Source organism: Coregonus clupeaformis, unplaced genomic scaffold (assembly GCF_020615455.1).
Source record: "Coregonus clupeaformis isolate EN_2021a unplaced genomic scaffold, ASM2061545v1 scaf0835, whole genome shotgun sequence".
In the NCBI taxonomy this organism is placed as follows: domain Eukaryota; kingdom Metazoa; phylum Chordata; class Actinopteri; order Salmoniformes; family Salmonidae; genus Coregonus; species Coregonus clupeaformis.
This window is the reverse complement of record NW_025534290.1, coordinates 188824-198465: the sequence shown is the minus strand read 5'-3', so window position 1 is coordinate 198465 and position 9642 is coordinate 188824. Positions and strand designations below refer to the sequence as shown.

Here is a 9642-nt window from a genome sequence, read left to right as displayed (position 1 = left end):
AACGTTCCAGTAATGTACTATTTTTCCAGTAAGCCCTGCTGCATCTAACCTCTCTGCAGATTCAAAATGGAAAAACTCTCCTTATGGCCCCATTGTAATAGTACCTGAGTGTGAAGGGACATCTGTTCTTTTTTTTTGAAATATCCTTTGTTTCATCTGCCATGACGCCTAAAAACCTCACTTTTCTTCCACTTCTATGATTTCAGACCGAACCATTTCTGCCAAACAACCCAAAACCTCATTCTGGATGATCTTGCTTGTGTACTTTGCATTGTGAATGGAAGTTAATCTTCTCTTAACAAGTTGGTCGTGATTTTAGCAACTGTGTGAAGAATTTCCCTAAAGTTTCCTTTGTTAGTGGACCCTTCAGATTCATCATATCCTCTTTGTGCTATGTTTTGTGTAGCTGTAAGCAACAGCACTTCCCCAACTGTTTTTAATGTATGCCTGATTTTCTTGTACTTGTTTAGTGTGTTCTTTGTCAAGGAGATCTGTTAGTGTTGCGTCAGTTCTAACAGCTCTTTGATAATCCCTCCATGCGATCATTGCACACTTGTGTCGTTCAGACTTTGCATGTAGTGAAAACCCTGCATTTCTCATAGTTGCCTTTTTCCAGTTTGTAAAACCAGGTGTTGAAACAAAAACGGTGTCTGGGGCATTTGGTGTGCTAAAATGTCTACATGCATAGCAACATGTAGAGTCCGTCATTACAGAATACTCAAGCCATGGATGAGTAGTGTACCAGTTTGGTCTGAAGCTTCGTCTTCTGTCCCCCATCAGTGTGGTTGGGAATATCTTCAAGTTCGGCTGTACTGATCGTCATACTTAGACTTGCTGATATCTGAAGAAGATGGACAGTAAACATGGGCACAACTACAACATTTATTTACTGTATATCTGCATGTATTTCAAAATGTAGGCAAAGTATTTACTTAAAAAAAAAAAACAGAGCCATATTACACAAAAAGAATTAACAGCAGAAAGCAGCATTTTAAGGACACCCAGCAGGCCTACCATTACATTGTAATTGCATTGCTTTGCAAATAGTAAGAACCTTCCTCATCACAAACCTGATGGTGCAGTACTTGATCCACATGGATCCACTTGCTGTCCCTCTGGCTGTTCATCTCTCTGTCCCTGTATGCTTTCTTCTTCATGCTTCTCACCCTCTTCTTCATTCTCCTCGCCCTCTTCTTCCATTCTCCTCACCCTCTTCTTCATCCTCCTCACCCTCTTCTTCATCCTCCCTCACCCTCTGGAATTTCCCTCTCTTTGTCAGACCCCTCCTTTCATCACATGCTGGCTCTCCCTCTTCCTCAACTTTCTCAAAACCTCGATTTGTTTCTCTCACTTTTTTGTTTGCTGGGGCAAAAAATGACTTTATGTCCCTTACTCGTTTCATGATAACTATTAGAAGAAGAAAAAACGTTGGGGCATGCATTACATTTTGTTACCTAACCATCCCTCCCTACTTAACACTGGCAGATAACCTGTTGATTACTTTACTAAAAAATGTATTTGTTATCGCGATGCAACAGCCAAGACGGATGAAGTTACGTGGTTAACATCACAACATTGTGTAGACCTAGCAAGGATAGCCTACTAACATTTGGATATTTGCTTCTGCTTCGATGAGTTTGCTTAGATATGATTACATTTCTAAACAAATCGAGACCAGACATTTAAAAACTTGATTTGATTTATGTGTGAGGAACAAAAGGAACATGTAGGCTATGTGCAAGAACAACAAGTCACTTATGATATTAAATCGTTTTCTTACCTTCGACTCCTGCAAATCGTAGCTCCTCTCGCAAATAGTAGTTGCTGAGCTCTCATTCACCGAAGCAGCATCCACCGCGTGGCAGGCAGGCAGATGGCAGGATACAGTTTTGGGGTGCGCCACTCTAATTTACCCGTGTAGAACGTTGCCGTGTAGAGCGTTGCATTAGTTCCGCTTTTGGCGCTCGCGTGTAAAATAGTTATAAATTCATAATTTTTTACTTTGGTCAGCAGGGGGGCCACGGGGTGGCCAGGGACATTTCCAGGGAGGCCCGGGCCTCCCCCGGCCTCCGTGTAAAACCGGCACTGTGTTAAAACACCTGTACTCACTGTCATAGTCAGTTCTACAGTTCTACCCTCATATGTTATAACACCTGTACTCACTGTCATAGTCGTTCTACAGTTCTTCCCTCATATATTAAAACACCTGTACTCACTGTCATAGTCAGTTCTACAGTTCTACCCTCATATGTTAAAACACCTGTACTCACTGTCATAGTCAGTTCTACAGTATGAAATGATACAGTCCACACATGCAGTCTAGATAATTAACTAATCTCTCATGTACACTATGAGTGGTGGGGGTCAGACTGCATCCCTACACACATACACATAGACAAAAAGGCTGTGTGTGTGTGTGTGTGTGTGTGTGTGTGTGTAGGAGGAAGCTGCCTCTGAGATGGAAAGGAAGCCAGCAGGGGAGGAGAGTGGAGAACTCCCCAGCACCTCTTCTGGAATGTGAGTGAACATAGAGTATATTATCTATTATCTACCTGGTACAGCCAGGGCCACCCCTCAGAATGGATATGGTGAACACAGAGTATATTATCTATTATCTACCTGGTACAGCCAGGGCCACCCCTCAGAGTGGATATGAGTGGACATAGAGTATATTATCTATTATCTACCTGGTACAGCCAGGGCCACCCCCTCAGAGTGGATATAGTGGACATAGGTATATTATCTATTATCTACCTGGTACAGCCAGGGCCACCCCTCAGAGTGGATATGAGTGGACATAAGAGTATATTATCTATTATCTACCTGGTACAGCCAGGGCCACCCCTCAGAGTGGATATGAGTGGACACAGAGTATATTATCTATTATCTACCTGGTACAGCCAGGGCCACCCCTCAGAGTGGATATGAGTGAACATAGAGTATATTATCTATTATCTACCTGGTACAGCCAGGGCCACCCCTCAGAGTGGATATGAGTGGACATAGAGTATATTATCTATTATCTACCTGGTACAGCCAGGGCCACCCCTCAGAGTGGATATGAGTGAACATAGAGTATATTATCTACCTGGTACAGCCAGGGCCACCCCTCAGAGTGGATATGAGTGAACATAGAGTATATTATCTACCTGGTACAGCCAGGGCCACCCCTCAGAGTGGATATGAGTGAACATAGAAGTATATTATCTACCTGGTACAGCCAGGGCCACCCCTCAGAGTGGATATGAGTGGACACAGAGTATATTATCTATTATCTACCTGGTACAGCCAGGGCCACCCCTCAGAGTGGATATGAGTGAACATAGAGTATATTATCTATTATCTACCTGGTACAGCCAGGCCACCCCTCAGTGGATATGAGTGGACATAGAGTATATTATCTATTATCTACCTGGTACAGCCAGGGCCACCCCTCAGAGTGGATATGAGTGAAATAGAGTATATTATCTATTATCTACCTGGTACAGCCAAGGCCACCCCCTCAGAGTGGATATGAGTGGACATAGAGTATATTATCTATTATCTACCTGGTACAGCCGGCCACCCCTCAGAGTGGATATGAGTGGACATAGAGTATATTATCTATTATCTACCTGGTACAGCCAGGGCCACCCCTCAGAGTGGATATGAGTGAACATAGAGTATATTATCTATTATCTACCTGGTACAGCCAGGGCCACCCCCTCAGAGTGGATATGAGTGGACATAGAGTATATTATCTATTATCTACCTGGTACAGCCAGGGCCACCCCTCAGAGTGGATATGAGTGAACATAGAGTATATTATCTACCTGGTACAGCCAGGGCCACCCCCTCAGAGTGGATATGAGTGAACATAGAGTATATTATCTACCTGGTACAGCCAGGCCACCCCCTCAGAGTGGATATGAGTGGACATAGAGTATATTATATATTATCTACCTGGTACAGCCAGGGCCACCCCTCAGAGTGGATATGAGTGGACATAGAGTATATTATCTACCTGGTACAGCCAGGGCCACCCCTCAGAGTGGATATGAGTGAACATAGAGTATATTATCTATTATCTACCTGGTACAGCCAGGGCCACCCCTCAGAATGGATATGAGTGAACACAGAGTATATTATCTATTATCTACCTGGTACAGCCAGGCCCACCCCTCAGAGTGGATATGAGTGGACATAGAGTATATTATCTATTATCTACCTGGTACAGCCAGGGCCACCCCTCAGAGTGGATATGAGTGAACATAGAGTATATTATCTATTATCTACCTGGTACCCAGGGCCACCCCTCAGAGTGGATATGAGTGGACATAGAGTATATTATCTATTATCTACCTGGTACAGCCAGGGCCACCCCTCAGAGTGGATATGAGTGGACATAGAGTATATTATCTATTATCTACCTGGTACAGCCAGGGCCACCCCTCAGAGTGGATATGAGTGGACATAGAGTATATTATCTATTATCTACCTGGTACAGCCAGGGCCACCCCTCAGAGTGGATATGAGTGGACATAGAGTATATTATCTATTATCTACCTGGTACAGCCAGGGCCACCCCCTCAGAGTGGATATGAGTGGACATAGAGTATATTATCTATTATCTACCTGGTACGCCAGGGCCACCCCTCAGAGTGGATATGAGTGGATGAACATGCACAGGTATCCTACTTTTTGAAGGTATTTGTTTGACAAGCAGATGAAAGCATCATGACTGGTTGTGTTCATGCCACATGAAAAGTTATTTGTTTTTACGTTAAATTACATATTTGTATCATTAAAAATAATAGAGACCCCCGTAATTCATACTCTGTACTAGTCTGTTCTCTTCTGGTAAAGAAATTGGACTGGCTCACTCCTCAGAGCCTGGTTCCTCTCTAGGTTTCTTCCTAGGTTCCTGCCTTTCTATGGCGATATTCCTAGCCACCGTGCTTCTGCCTCTGCATTGCTTGGTGTTTGGGGTTTTAGGCTGGGTTTCTGTATAGCACTTTGTCACAACTGCTGATATAAAAGGGCTTTATAAATACATTTGATTGATTTGCTATAGGCACTGGTAAGATTGAATATATGAGTCTACTGGTATGGTGCTGGAGAGATAATACACTTTCAAAGCAGTGAATTGACCCTCTAACATCTCTTCTATACCTCTATTGCATCATCCTCATGACCTGTGAAATGAATGTAGACCAGTGACGTGACCACAGCATGTGGTGGTGGTGTAGGGGAACAGAGCAGTGTGTGACTGTTTCCTGTGTCCAGGTGGACCCCGTCTGAGAGAAGCGTCTTCATCTGAAGACTGAGATCTCTAGGATGAAGGAGAATCTGAGGTTCATGAAGGTAACACTAGTGGTCATGTCTGAGAGGTCAAATGTCATAGTGAACTAACCCCATAAAGATCACAGCCACATACTGAGTGTGTGTGAGAGTGTATGTGTGAGAGTGTGTGTGTGTGTGTTAGAGATTGAGATATTGTGAGACCAGTAGAAAGATTCTAGTATGTCCTACCAATATTAATGTGTTCATGTTCTTTGTTTTATATCAGTAGCCAGTATTTCTATTCTCTTCCTTATATCTTATCATCTTTGTTATTTTAGAGACCCTCCATGTTGGATGTTCCAGTTCTGCTGCTGACCACTCTGGAGGAGCTCACTGGAGAACAGCTGAAGACATTTCAGTCTTACCTGATTGGAGAACACTGACAGACAGGTCACAGTGGATCAGATGGTGAAGAGATACGGCCCTGAGGGAGCTGTGAAGATCACACTGAACACAATGAGGAAGATGGACCTGGGGGGATCTTGCTGAGAAGTTAGAGAGTGATCACAGAGGTAATTACAGGTGTTGTTCATAGTCAGGATGTTGAGTGTTTCAAAAAAGAGTCCCAGCTTCTTTACTATTTTGTTTTATAACATATAAATGAGGATACAACATCTATGTCCCCTTTTGATAACACATCTCAGAAACGCATGGTAACACCTCTAGGAACGGTCAATATAGAGTTTGTCATTTCAACTGTTTTCTCCTCAGTCCTCCAGGCCACCCAAAAAACGTTGAAGGAAATGCCAAGTTCCACATCTCATAGTCCTCCTAGAACCCCAGGTAAGAGTGAAGGAGATGGTCCTACAGATGTAGGATCTTCATTTGATCATTCTTTTGTTGCTGAGAATTTTCTTATACGGCAAGAAATGCAAACTTGTAGTGTATTGGAGTTTTAAAAAGTTTTCTGAAGTTTGTATTTTCCACTTGAATTGACCTAACTAAAAATGTATCAACTCCTACAAAAATGTCAATTAATTATAATATACATAATAGTTCACATTTCCTGTTGCTGCAGGATTATTTTCCTGCTGAAGCAAACTGGCTCAAATGAAGATCCTACATCTGTATTTAATACAAAGACAACTTTAAACTGTGACGACCCTCCCACTCTGTCTGCCGTATTCTCTCTTTGTTCTTGTTTCCTTGTTAGGATGCCGGTGGGCGGAGTTGGGAGGGTCGTCAGCTACATGGGAAACACCTGGGCCGGGTGTGTCCCAGGATAAATGGACCTCTTCCACATTCATTAGGAAGACTCTCTCCAGGCAGATACTTTGATCTTGGTTGTGATATTTTTTTGAGGCCTTTTTGGGTTGTTTGCTTTGTCACTTTTCAACACTTTTCCATATTACATTTATGCATGCAAACACTCACGTACACTACTGATTACTGATTACACACACCATTGTTATTTGATTTAGTTTACTTTAATTAATAAATATATACTTTGAGTACTCCTTGTCTCCACGTGTCTCCCTTTTGTTACGAACTTGAGCCGGTTCGTGACAGAGTGGGGGCTCGTCTGGGATCTTGAACTGGTTGTGTTTGGGAGAACGTGAGTTAATGTCCAATTCTGTAGGGTTTTTCTTTGTAAATTTTGTTAGTTTGTTTGAGTTTGATAGGCCAGTATTGGTTGCCTTTGGGTTTTGTACTGCGTTGGAGAGAGTACATTGGTTAGTTTCAGTCCCTGCCCAGCCTGGAAACTCTTGCTCTACTCGCTGTTGGGACATCGGTCTGAGGTGAGTACAATCGGCTGTGTACCTCAGTGGGAGATTGGGTAGGGTAGTGACATTTGCTACCCGGGCTATAGCTTTTTCCCCCTGATAGGCTTAGTGACGTGTTTTGTTTTGGGATACGTGGGCATGGTTAAATGTTTGTTATTTTTGTGTGGTGTCAGTGGACTGAGCAGTTGTCTCGGGGGGCACATCCGTGGCTTGGGGAAATCTACCAGCGTGCTGGGGGTTTAATTCCTTGCCAGCGGGCTACAGTGCGTAATTACCCACGCAAATCTGCACGAAGACTAGGGTTGAGTTATTGTAGGTTTTGGGGAAGCTCCATATCCCAGCTCTTTTCTGTGGTGCTCGGTGTGATTGTATTTCTCTTGTGTCTGTTGTGCTCAGCAGAGGGGTTGAAGCAAGATTATTATGATCTATATATATTTAAAAAAAATTTTCCCTGATTATGGCGTCTAATGTAGACGAGTTCATTCGCTTTCCATCAGAAGAACTGTTAGAATTATGTACTAAAGAACAGCTGTTGAAGGTTGCTGAACACTACAAGGTTGAAATTAGTGATAAACGTCTAAAAAAATTATATTAGGTTAATATTGAAGGCCAATTTGATGGAGAGTGGTATTCTGGATGTTACCACTGGGGCAGCCTCTGCTGAGGACACGTTGTCTCCCGATATGTTACAATGACCGCTCCATCGGTTAGTCATAGTAGTCTTCTTTTTGAACAGCAGAAAGAACTGCTTCTGTTACAACTAGAGCACTGAACAAAATGGACAAAAAGCTAAAATGGAGCATGAACAAGCTAAAATGGAGCATGATCGTGTAAAATATGAAAGGGAATTGGAATTTAAAACAGGATATGGGCGTGCTAAAATCAAGCTGCAACAAGAGCGACTAGAGCTGGTTAGGGAAGGAAAGCTCTCAGGAGAGTTTGCTCTGGGAAGGTGATCCAGAGTTTCCTAGGGGTCGTTCCTCTTTTGGTCGTAATCCAGACACATTTGATATTGTTGGGAATTTCGGTTGTTGCCCCAGTTTAATGAAAAGGACCCGGAGACATTCTTTTCATTGTTTGAGCGATGTTGCTGACGCTAGGAGTTGGCCTGATTCTGATCGCACTTTGATGTTGCAGTGTGTGCTGACTGGTAAAGCGCAAGAAGCATATTCAGCTCTTAGTGTAGCAGACAGTGTTAGTTATGAGAAGGTTAAAACGGCTGTGTTACAGAGTTATGAATTGGTCCCTGAGGCTTACCGCCAACGATTTAGAACTTTAAAAAGGGATGATCAGCAGACTCATGTTGAGTTTGCGCGAATATTATCTTCACAGTTCAATCGCTGGTGTTCCGCCTCTGCAGTTATGACTTTCCAAGGGCTGTGTGATCTGATTATGTTAGAACAATTTAAGACACAATCCCTGATCGTATAGCGACGTACATTATCGAACGAAAAATAAAGACTGTCGCTGAAGCTGCGGTTTTGGCAGATGAATATGTGTTGACTCACACACATTTTTTGCAGAACCCCGTATTCGGAGTGAGTGGGGGTGTTTGCAGAGATTTGGGCCTTGCTCGCCTGAGATACTTCGGTTCCCGGGCAGAGTTTCATTCAACTGGGGTTGAGCCTGATACCCGTGGTAAAACTGACTTTGGTCAAGAGTGTCCTACTGTCGAGAATTAGGTCATTGGAAAAATGAATGTCCGATTCTTAGGTCTAGGGGTAAATTCAGTACAGGTGCTTATGGTAAATCGAGGCCTATAGCGTTAGCAGCGCCTGTTCCACATCAGTTCACTCCTGACGCATTGTGCTCATGCCCAGAGCCATGTGAAGGGCTATATTGATCCCAGTATTTACCTTTTTGTTACGGAGGGTTTTGTGTCTATGGTAGGAAGTAAGAACCTAGTGCCAGTAAAGATCCTAAGAGATACAGGTGCCTCTGAATCATTTGTGTTGGAATCTGTGTTACCCTTCTCTCCGGAGACTGATTCGGGAATAGTGTTCTAATTGGGGAATAGGTTTGAACACTCTGTCAGTTCCATTGCATAAACTGATGTTGGATTGTGGACTGGTGAAAGGTGAGGTTGTTGTGGGGGTGCGTCCTTCATTGCCTATTGAGGGTGTTGACGTGATCCTTGGAAATAACTTGGCTGGGGAGCGTGTGTGGCCTATCGTGTTTCCATCTTTAGCGGTTTCTACTAAGCCTTCAATTGTAGGGATTCCTGATGAGAGTGCGCAAATTTCCCGAGGTGTTTTCTGCGTGTGCAGTGACAGCGTTCTATGATCCCTGATGACTTGGTCACGGAACTGGCTAACGAGAATACCATAAAGAAGTCTGTTACTGTTTTCCCTGTTATCCCGTTATCCGTATCCCGCTCCGATTTAATCGAGCGCAACGGGCTGACCCTACATTAGAAGAGTTGCGGGACCAAATTGTGCCCTGTAGAACAGTTGGGAGATGTCGCACGGGCTATTTTCTCCAAGAGGAGGTCCTGATGAGGAAGTGGATGTCTCATGGTAGTTGTTTTCTGGGGGAGGCGATTAGTCAGGTTGTGGTACCAGTTAGGCTCGTGAGTTGGTGCTGACAACTTCTCAAA

At 43.5% G+C, this 9642-nt stretch overlaps 1 long non-coding RNA gene across 1 annotated transcript; it reads left to right on the top strand.

Annotated features, from left to right (window-relative positions):
- The first annotated feature begins 5806 nt into the window (after positions 1-5806).
- Positions 5807-6511, top strand: LOC123485740. Its single transcript, XR_006659136.1, has 3 exons — positions 5807-5834; positions 6034-6105; positions 6476-6511. It is a non-coding gene; the product is annotated as an uncharacterized LOC123485740 (long non-coding RNA).
- Positions 6512-9642: the final 3131 nt, after the last annotated feature.